The sequence below is a fragment of the Papio anubis genome, chromosome 12 (assembly GCF_008728515.1).
Source record: "Papio anubis isolate 15944 chromosome 12, Panubis1.0, whole genome shotgun sequence".
Taxonomy (NCBI): domain Eukaryota; kingdom Metazoa; phylum Chordata; class Mammalia; order Primates; family Cercopithecidae; genus Papio; species Papio anubis.
In genome coordinates this window covers 66,887,824-66,899,260 of record NC_044987.1, presented here as the reverse complement: position 1 = coordinate 66,899,260, position 11,437 = coordinate 66,887,824, and the positions used below count along the sequence as shown (strand labels likewise).

Below are 11,437 nucleotides of genomic sequence, written 5' to 3'. Positions count from 1 at the left end.
GATATTTCCATATCCTCTTCAATTTTGACTAAAGAATGCCACAGTGAAACATACTACCTCTCCTATATCATGGAACTGAATCAAGACAAGGGCTTCTTGAATGCATATCGTTAAGAACTCAGCACCTTTAGTCAAGATTATTGAAGCCAAACCACCCTTCTGTCTATCAAGCTTTGCTCTCAAGAGGTTGAAAAAAGTCTCAGACACAAGGAATTCATCCTCTAAAACTCAGATCTTGTGGAGGCAAATATAAAACACAGCACGGAGTTGTCATATCAAGGTCTTCCCTAGGCCTTGAGAGTAATATTCCAGAGTGTTTCAGAAACAGTGACAACACATCTCCTTGATTCTTACAGGTTATCCTAGGGTCTGTTTCTATAAGACCCAAACAGCTACCCCTGCTGGGGCTGGGCAAGCCTAATGTGCAGCTTGAGCAATTAACAGCCTAAGGTGTGGGTATTTTCTAAGCCATCCCTAACTGAGAGGGGCCTCAGAAAGATGTATCAGCTGTGCAGGATATTCTATGGTTGGGATTCTGGAGTTGATCATGATAGTCAATCAGCCTCAGCAGGGAGAGGATAGAAAGAGAACTGTGAGTAGCCAGGAGGGAGAGGACTGGCTGACCAGCAAGATTCCAGCAGGGATAGTCTCCACATAAGGGGCAGTTTGGACCATACAATGACACTAGCCTAACCTAAACCAGGTCCTGTCCCTGCCTCTCCCATCCCTCCCCTTGGTCAGTAAGAAATTTACTCTTGATAAGTTCCTCAGGCACAGAGAGCTGGATGCTGGCAGACTCAAGAAATCAAGATTTCTGCACCTTGGAGAACATTGCATTTTAGGGATGAGATTTTCAGGGGATGTGTAAGGTCCAAAAAAGAAACTTCATCAGGAATTGTGGTGAACCCTAGATCAGCCGAATTTTCCCCTTGTTCTCTCGCTGAGGAAAAGGAACAGAGAAGACTTGTATCAGTCTTGGCAGAGAATTCTTCAGCACCCTGCTTTAATGGAATCTATTGTTTGTGTAGAGTAGGCTGAGATCATCGCTTTTACTGTAATTATGTGGCACAAATGAGGGCTGCCATCTTCTTAGAAAGATCCTCATCTCCCTGCCACTTGATCCAAGCTTGACTTGTTGAAATCCTTCCTCTGAATTTTTAAACTTGGGAACATAGCATGGTAGTGGTGGTGCAATAGTTCTGAGGTTGTCAGTGGCCATGTCCTGCTCCATGGGGAAAAAGCTGGTTTGCAGCAAGAGACAGCTATGAACCAAATGTGCACAGAAAAGCAAACAAAAGCCAAGAAAAAGACTGGAGGCATTCTCATCCCTGGTGCATGCTGTCTAAAAGCAGAGATATATTCCAGCCCTTCCTGTTGGTTCCCTCTTGGCCTGGTTCAAACTGAGTTTCTGTTATTTGCAACCCAAGTTCTGGTTAATGCATTTGTCTCAAAAGGTGATCAACTGACTAAAATTTACTCCTTTGGAAACAGACCTGTAGGAAAGAATTCCTGCTATTTGGATATAGTTCTGAATTGCAAAGGAATTCTGCCACTATTGCTTGATTTGCTTAAACTGGTAATTTTTAAGATAGGACTGTCGGTCCTAAGCCAACTATAGTTCAAACCAGGATTATCGTCAGGGGCTAACTGAGATCTACTTTGTGGCATAGGGAGGGTCTGTGTGGGATGTACTAGGATAAAAAGGAAACCCAGTCTCTTTTGTGTGTGGAATAGATGACTTTCTATCCACCACCTGTTTGCTTCCATTCTTATTTCCCATGTAGAGCAAAAAGGTTAAGATAGGGAATGAATACAAGATGCAACAGGCCCATAGGCATCAACCGGGGTAGGTGGAGGTGGGGAGCAGGATGTGGGATATGAAAAAGTAGGTTCAAACAAAACAAGAAATAAACAGGAGCTAAAGTCTAAAAGATATAATCAGAAAATGAATCAGAAAATGAATAAATGAAGGGTAAATAACAGAAATATATCTAACAACTGTTTAAGAAGTTATGTCGAGAGAATTACATGTCAGACACAGCTATACAAATGCCAGGTCTGGGCACTGGGAGGCTGAGAGCTCTGGGTTTCCTGTGCCCCTGATTTGGCCCAGCTGAACTTCAAGTCAGGGGATCCCTGGGGACTTTCTTGTGTTGCTTCCATATTCATTTACAGAATTTCTGTTGCATCCTCCTCCCCAAGGGACCACCTTCTCTGCAGAAAGAGGACAAACCAAGAATAATTAGGAGGCTGGGGATGCACCTAACCATGTGTAATCTCAGGTAGGTCACCTCATCTCAGGCTTTCCATCCTTTCAAAAGAAAAAATTATGCTTCATGGAGCAATAGAGAGCGTCAAGTCGGGTCAGTATACCTGAAAACGTGTGGTACTAAAACTACAGAATGCTCTTTATAGTAGGGTGCTCTAAAAATTCCTGTGTGACATAAACAGTTTTTGAATAATCATAGGAATACTTTTTTTTTTGAATAATCATAGGAAATGATTTTTAAATTATAATTTAACACATGAATTTAGCTAACTTATAAATGAATTTAGCTTTGTTTAATCTAAAAGACCAATGTTCAGTTAGAAGCACCAGTTAGAAGGCATCATTTAATGCCTTCTACAAAAAGTTTTAATTAATTCACTTTTTTTGTGTAAGAGAACAATGGGGGCAATATTTCTGATCAGGATGCCTAAGAAATATCTATAAAGATCTGTACAAACAACCCAAGGAAACAATAACCAAAATACTTTCAGGCTTGAAATGAAAAACAAAACAAAACAAAACAAAAGCCTCTGTGATAGTGACAACACAGAACTCATCATTAGCTAATAGCCCTGGGATCATGCCTTTGGGCCACAATGCCAAAGATGAGTTCACTTCTCCACTATCCCTGAAAAAGTGCTCACATTTTGGAGTCATATATTCATGGCCACATTTTTTGCTTTCGTACAAGTGTTTTATTGTGTACTGTAAGTACTATGTGCTAGATACATGTTTATAATGAGTATACTGGGAATTTCTGTAGCTAATAATAACCAATCATAAACACATGGGTTTTTATTTCTGTTCCAATCTAGTGGTTAGTTCAAATGTGGTTTAAACATGAACTTTTCAGCCAAGTTAACCCCCAGCAGCCTCCTCAAAGACATCACCCTCTGACTGCAGTGGCTGTTCATATCCATGACAATGCTCTCTCCTGGCCTAGCCCTTCCACTGTAGCGTGGCCACGGGATAGCCATATTAGTCTCTCCATGGAGCTCTAGACAGGGTGTGAGTGCTTGATGCCATGGCTGGGGTCCTGCAGATTTGTGGGCAGCATGACTGCTTTATGGCCTGGCTGGCATTTGCAAGGAGAACACACCCTTCACATGTGCTCTGGTACACCTCAGGGATGCTGGGTGAGGGCATTTCTGTAGCACTCCCCAACTGGCACGACCCAGGAGACTTCCTTCTGGCACTGTACTTCACTGAACTAGGGGAAGGAGTTGGTTCCAGAGTAGTCAAATGGGGCAAGGGGAAGATCACAACAGGGCTGTCATTGGTATACAAGTAAGGAGTGTGGGAAAATCTAAGACAGTCAGTTCCCCAGTGTGACAGCTCTAGCCATCATGTTGGTTTCTGAAGCCAACAGTTGCTTCTCAGGGCTCTTGCCTTGGGATCCTCAAAATGCATCTGCCTTCCTTTTTTTTTTTTGATATCAATAGCTGTCATCTTGGCCAGGTAGAGTTACATTTCCTTCAGTGCTTCTAATAAGCTATAAATTCCAGTGCCTTCAGGACCTTGGCCACAGTACACACACTGTCCCAACTGGTCAGAGCATGTTAAATTATATGACGGCTCTTTGCCTGTAAATACGCTGAGATTTTGAATACAGCATGTTGGGTAAGCCTGTAAATACGCTGAGATTTTGAACATAGCACATTGGGTAACCTTGTCCTGGATAAGCCTTAAAATGATTCTGCCTTATTTAGCCATTTAGATGACATGTATTTTTAGCTGAATAAGAAAACAAAAGAAAATGTATAGTGTTTCCATGCTGCCTGGTCAAAAGGATCTTATCAAAATCCAGAAAACCAGTTACAAGTGAACCATAGCTGCCAGGCATAGGGCATCAGGGGAGATATTCAAGTTACTAAGGCTATATCTTAAGCTCAGAAGCACCACTCACATGCAACCCCTTTTAGAAACTTAGAAGACATAAACCTTAAAAGTAAGGGGACCAAAATAAATAAATAAACAAAAATGATTGGATCACAAAAGCTAGTCAATTCCTGCTACAGGACTCTGGTTACCCAACACCAAGGGATCCCTGCAGTATGAGTGTAGGCAGGTGCTTATAAAAAAGAAAACTTCCCTTAGACTTTTTTATTAAGGAGTTCTAGGGCTTTCTGGCACTTATTATAAACCTGACTATTCCCAGGACCAGTTCTACTTTTTCTAGGTGAAGAATGGTCAAGCCAATCTACCATCTTTGGCACAGTGTTAAAGAAATTTCTTCCAAATGCAATGTGAATAGAGTGCAATCAGATCCTTTGCTACTAGGAGTCCAACAAGATAAAGTCTATCCTGACCTTGACCCTTATGCCCTCCTCCCCTCAATTATATATAAGGTGAGGTTAAGTATTGCTGATGGGGTTATCATCCAATGATCTAAATGTCCTCTTTTAAGGAAGAACAAAGCAGAGTTCATAAACAGCAAATAAATAGCTTCTTGGTTGACCAATGTTCACGTCATCACACTCCATGCATGTTCATTCAACGACTTGAATAATCTTGAGCACCCACTAGGTATCACTTTCTGTACTAAATAATGATTTAGTTCCTGCCCTTAAAAAGCTCTGTAGTATTACAGGAATAAGGACAGAAGTTAAAAAGAAATCAACCTTTGCAGCAGGATGTAATAAGTACTATCATAAAGAGTTGTACGCACATGAATGGCAGGGGCATAGAGGAGAGACAAAAATATTTCACCTTCAAAAGAGAGAAGAGGCTTTAAAGTGGAGGCACCATTTGAATGATTGAGTCTGAAGGCTATAAAGGAATTCCCCTAGGAGAACGTGAGAACAGCAGCTTTGCAAATAGCCTTCCCAATACAGACATGCTACCCATGAAGCTATGACAATCACTACCCTTCAGGCATTCTGGTCTTCTGGAACTAACACGGCAAACACAGGACACCTTGAAGATGAACTGGCCATCAGCTCTCCAACCAAGGGGCTGGCACAAAGCTCCTAACTGATCTTCCTGGGGAGCTAGATTTGTAGAGAAACACATTTGATTTACCAAGATTTTTTTTCCCCAAAATTATAACCTTGGCTGAGCTTAGCCACTGCTAAATTCTCTTTATCTGGTGGCTGGACACATAAAAAGCTTATATCACTGGGCTGCAGAAACAGCATTTGTATGTGTGCTGGTATCCTGTAATGAGAGGATGTGAAAGCCAGGAGGAGAGTAAAAAGAGAATACTCTTTGAAGACTGTCCTCACCTTGCCAACTCCAATAGACGCACTGAGTCATTATTACTGGAAACAGCTTCAGAGACAGTGCAGCAGGACTGGGTGCTAGAGTTGGGGTGGAGTGGGTGCTGTGACTCTCTTAGCTCCCCTGGAGGCTTTGGAGCCTGGTGTCTCTTCAACTGTCTAGACCTCCCATATGAGCAACAAACAATCATATAGGCATGAAAGATCCAAAGTTGGAGAACACAGAATTAGGCAAGGGCCAAAATGAGGAGCTGCTCCTTGGGTCACAAGAATGCCATTAATCCTATAAGATTTCCAGATGGAAGTGAATACAAAGGAAAGTATATGGGGAAGATTGCTTGGGAACTAGAGGCAGCAAGAACAACATTACAGAAGGAATTTAAAAGCTGACTATAGGAACAAAGCTAGTGCTCACTGGCTTCAGGAGTGACCAGGAGGGAGTAGAGATGAACAAGCAGGCTAACAACTCACCAAGAATCTTACTGGTGAAAGGAAGGTAAGTTATAAGGCAGCATGAAGAGACAAGCACAGGGTCAAAGACAGTTTTGATTTGTTTTTTCCCTGAGAATTGAGAAGCATTTTCCACCAAGGGCAAGGGACAAATAGGCAGGGAGGAGCCAAGAGAAGAAACAATCAGAGGAAGAAGAGGAGATGGAAGAGGACTGGGTCAAGGACAGGATACTGGGATAGCCTTGGCTGAGAGAAGAGACTCTTGGCCCATGAAACAGAAGGATGCTGAAACACAGTTACATTTTGCAGTGAAAGGGAGGAAGGGTAAGAGACTCATCTCAGTTTGGCTGTCTTTTATTTCTTTCTTGTTTTTTTTTTTTTTCTCTATGACATTGGTAGCGACATCAGTTGAAAGGGGAGTATAAGGTTGGAGACCAATGGAAAAGTGTGAAAGAGCTGCTATGGAGGATGGACAGAGAAAAGCAGGGATGAGTCAAAGGATCCCTAAGTGCTGCTGCCAGCCCACAAAACCAACAATGACTGCGCTGCTCTGCAGTGCCCACAAGTTATTCAGCAAATGACCCTGGTGTGATGCCACTTTGTTAAATCCCACTGGGTAAAAGAGACCTCTCTTCAAGGAGCTGGCAGGAGTAACAGGTGCTGGGTGTCAGAGATCGCAGAATTCTAGCTTCTAAATTATACCAGGAAATATGATGTACAGGTACCTTGGGTGTGTTGACTAGAAATAGGAGGTATCATAGGAAATTGAGGACAGCTAGTGCTCTTGGGTGACCATATCCACTGTTGCCTTTCCCATGGGATTGAAAAACCTCTCTTTTCAGAATCAAGGTTGGGTACATGGCTCCTGAGTAACCACAGGTTGTCAGTTCTGATCGATGTCATCATCCCCATAACTCTAACACTTATGAAGTGCTTCCTAAACACTTAACACATATTGAATTGGCTGGGCACGGTGGCTCACGCCTGTAATCCTAGCACTTTGGGAGACCGAGGCGGGTGCATCATCTGAGATCAGGAGTTTGAGACCAGCCTGGCCAACATGGCAAAATCCAATCTCTACTAAAAATACAAAAATTAGCTGGGCGTGGTGCTGTATGCCTGTAATCCCAGCTACTCAGGAGGCTGAGGCAGGAGAATCGCTTGAACCCAGGAGGAGGAGGTTGCAGTGAGCCGAGATTGCACCACTGCCTGGGTGACAAAGCTAGACTGTCTCAAATATATATATATGTGTGTGTGTGTGTATATATATGTGTGTGTGTGTATATATGTGTGTGTGTGTGTGTATATATATACACATGTGTATATTATATATATAGAATTGTTTATCCATATATTATAGTCAAGGAAATTGAATTCTAAGAGGGTTAAATAAATTGCCCAAGTCTACACAGAGGTGAAATATGAGCCCAAGGAATCTAGATCCAGGATCCATGCTCTTAACTAGTAGAAACAGCCTTCACAGAAGCTCCTGCCTATTTCTGTAACTTTCTCTGCAGTCCAACATGAATGCAAGACAAGTCAGTGTCTGGAGCAAGGATGCCTATGTGTCCGCCTTTGCAGCTCTTCTGGCCCAAGTGGCCAGGCTACTGGATCAACCATTTGAGCACCAGATGACACAGAATAAAGTCTCACATTAGCAGCTTAAGTTCATTCCACTTTCTACTGCAGAACCCAAGCCAATTGCATGGGGGACCTGTAGTGATTCCATTTTCTTTGTGACTTCGAGTTGGAATTTGCTTAAGCACTGAGAGTGCTGGAAGCCAGGAAGCAGTGTGAAGATGCTGACAGTCTGGGATTTCTGTTCCTGGGAAAATGAATTCTTGCTGAAAGAGCAGTGGGTGGGTCCCACAGACCCTGCTCGGAGCTATTTTTAGAGGTGTGTTCATGGTTGTGTGGGTTGGATCCACTGGCCTCAATGTAGGACAGGTGGGAGCTGTTTGTGATTGAGTCCCTCTGGATACTTGTGGCAGGAGACTACCTTATCCCTAGGCTTTGTCTGTTAGAGAATGAACTAGAGCATCAGCCCTGATTAGCCTTCACTCAGCAACCACAGCCAAGCTGGCCGGATCCAGCAGCCAATGAGGCCTCTGGTCACCTATGATGGCCCAGGTTGCAGCTGCCTCTTCTAGGTTTTCAATATGCTTGCTTTGAGACCTCAATCTGAGTGTGGGAAGGCGCATAGAGCTGAAGCACTGAATGGCCTGAGAGGCACTGCTAGGAGAGAACCTGGTCCCATCTGTTCCTCTTTCAACTTCTCCCTTCCTGATAATCACCAATAGCAGTTAATAGCAAACATGTTATTGAGTATTTCCTACATGCATGACACTGTACTAATTGTATCGTTTTAGTCCTCATAAAGCCTGTATGTGGTAGGTACTATTATCTCCCTTATTTTACAGTTGAAGAAATCCAGGCTTTTGAGATAATTTACCTTGGATCACACAGCTGGTAAACGTGGCAATGCCAGGATTCTAATCCAGGCCTCACTCCAGACTCCATATTCTTAACTATAATGTTAATATTATAGTATCTCTATATATTATATAGATATATTATATCTATATAATATTTTATATATATTGTATCTATATATTATATCTATCTATCTATATATCAATATATCTAATAATCTATATATATCTATATAATATTATAGTATCTATATAATATTATATACTATCCCATCCCACAAGGACCCTGGAGCAAGGTTTCTTTTCTGGGCAAATATTTCCCCTCCAGTTCCTTGCCTCTCTGACCATAGGTATCTCCCCTTTGCCCTGAGACACTAACTACCACCTTGGACTGCTCAAAGGGAAAGCGTTCCTGCTCTGTGCACCAGGTACCTCTTCTTCCAGAATCTATGCCCTCTGTAAAGGAGAATGAAGATGACAGTGTTTCTACCTTCAAAAACATGAGTTCAGAGAAACCAGCTCTCCATGCCACCTCAGCTGAAGGGAGCACAGGAGAAAGGGTGGGTGAGCTGTGCAGATGGGAAGTGCTGCAGACCTGGGCTACAGGAGGTGGGGAGGGAGGGCCAGCAGAGGTTTCCTGGGAAAAGACAGCCTGGATGGAGTCAGATGAAGTGGAAGAGAGTTAGATAGGAGGTGGTCATCTGGGGTAAAAGCTCAGAAAAGGGAAGAAATACACTTGGGAGCTCATCAGGGTAGATATAAAAGATAAAACTAAAAAGGTAAGTTAAGGTGGGACTGCTAATGGTCTCAAAGGCCAAGCAAGCTGAAGGGCCTGAGATTTTTCTTCTAGACTAAGGGTGAGTCCAGGGGGGCTCATCATCAGGGTCATAGGATGAAACGGAATTTATTTTTGTTTTTTTTTACAAAGAAGATTTTAAAAATCTGGCAGTAGTGTTTAGGGTAGAGAATAGGGAAAATACTCTTTCACACTGCCTATGAAATGTCTAACACTTTGAGTTTTGCTTTTGTAAAATGCTCTTTAAAATTCTAAAAGTAGAAGAAAAATATCTGTTTTGCTATGAGTCATCCTGGGGGGTTCTAAAGTCTCCTTACCTAAAGTTTCCCTAAGCAAACTTCTAACTGTCCACAGGAGCCAGAATACCCTGGGTCTTGGGACAAGAAGGGCCTGCTTACATTGCATCACATGCAAAATTAGTTCTTCCGCACACAGAACTTCTCCTGTAGTAGGCAGATTTACAGTATCTGCCCCAGGGGCTGGGACAAGGCTCTGACAATCCTAGGCACATGTTGGCTGAAAGGATTTCTTGATTAAAAGTTTCATTTGCAATACAGAGAAAGAAGGACCAACTGATGGACAGTGCATTTCTTACATATTTCCTGCCAGTATCTCCCCAGTGGGACTTTTAAAAAACGTAAGATGATGCAAACCTTTCCCAAAACGTCTGGTCATCTCAGCATGCTCTCTGGTGACTGTGATGCCCTAGGGGCTGGGCACAGACAGGATTTCTGCTGGGTTCTAAAGCAATAATTTTATACATACTTGGCAGAGAAGATGAATAAAGAGAACTAGACTGGGAGATACAGAACAGGGTTCAAGACCAGGCTGCACCACTAATAGCTATGACACTAATACCATGAGGTTCTTAGCCCATCTTGGGCTTTGTTAAATGAGGGGTTTGTACTAACCGATCTCTTCAAGCCCTACAGCCCTATAATTGTGTTCAGCTGCCTCACTTTTCCCAACATAGCTTACCATATACCACATCACAGCTAGAGTAATTTTCTTAAAATACAAATTGGACCGCCGTAATGTATCCCAGGTCACTTCCCTGCTACAAGTCCCCCAGCACACAAACCATGTCGCCCAAAAGCCTTACGGTGGCCTTCACTGTCCTGCGTGATCTGGCGTCTGCCCACCTCTGCCCGCCATCACTGTGCTCAGCCACACGAGCTCTCCCTCAATCTGGACATTTGGCAGACTCTGTCTTGCTTAAGGACCTTTGCATACATCATCTCCTTTACCTGGAATGTTTTTCACCACATTCTTCACCTGACTCATTCTTACTGCTCTTTCAGTTTTCAGCAAAGTATAATTTTCTCAAACTCCCTGACCACTCCCCCCAATCCCCCACCCCTTGTCCATCAAAACAGCAGTCCCTTGTCTTCTGTTCTTCCTCCAGGCACACTTATTGTTTGTAATCTGAGGTTTATTTCCTGGGACTGTTTCACCTACATCTCCAGCATTAGGTAGAAGATCCACAAGAGACTGGTTCCATTTTGCTCACTACCATACACCCAGTACCCAAACTCAGTAAAGATTTGCTGAAGGAGTGCTGCTGCACTCACACAAAAGCCAGCCAGCCCGCCCAGCGTCTGGGAGTCGAGGTCCAGGCATCTGCATGTCCCTTCTGAACTGGATGCTTCCTGGCTCTTCTGTCCTTCTGCAGTTACAATGTCAAATTTCTAACCTGTCAGCTGCTTTTGCCATTCCTGCCTCTGAAAAACATTCAGCCTAAAATCCCTTAGTGTGAAAATCAATTCATACCTATCTTAGCCAATTTAAAGGCAGCCACAAAAGAAGAAACAGCCTTAGGAGTACGATGCTACTCCAGCCCCCAACGTCCATTCATTCCTTGCTCATACCACACACTCAGGTTTGTCCTCTAAAGAAAGGGCATGAACAACTTGCAACATAAACCCTCAGCTTCACAGCATTCAAAAGAGAACTCCCTGAAAGCTTTCCTCCGGAAATGCAGAAGCTCATTCTGCTGATAGCAGATGTGTGCTCCACCGGATAACATCACAGTGAGAATGAGTTAAACAACTTCCGAACCCAGTACATTTAAAAAGGCAGCAGCTTCCTCCCTACATCCTCAAACTGAAAAGCGGTGGGCACATTTTTCTGGTCACGGTGTCTGGAGCTTCTGACTGTTTAAGTGCCAAAGTTAAAATAACCAACTTTCCTCACTCCATTCTTGCCTTTCTGTACAGAGGCTCATTCACCAGAATGTCAGTGGAGAAACAAAGACAGCTGACTGTTTTCTCCC

The 11,437-nt window shown here is 43.1% G+C and overlaps 1 protein-coding gene across 18 annotated transcripts in view; it reads right to left on the bottom strand.

The window, feature by feature from the left end:
- The window catches only part of PPFIBP2 (PPFIA binding protein 2), a 151,746-nt gene that overhangs the window by 73,267 nt on the left and 67,042 nt on the right, over positions 1-11,437 (bottom strand). The window lies entirely within an intron of this gene.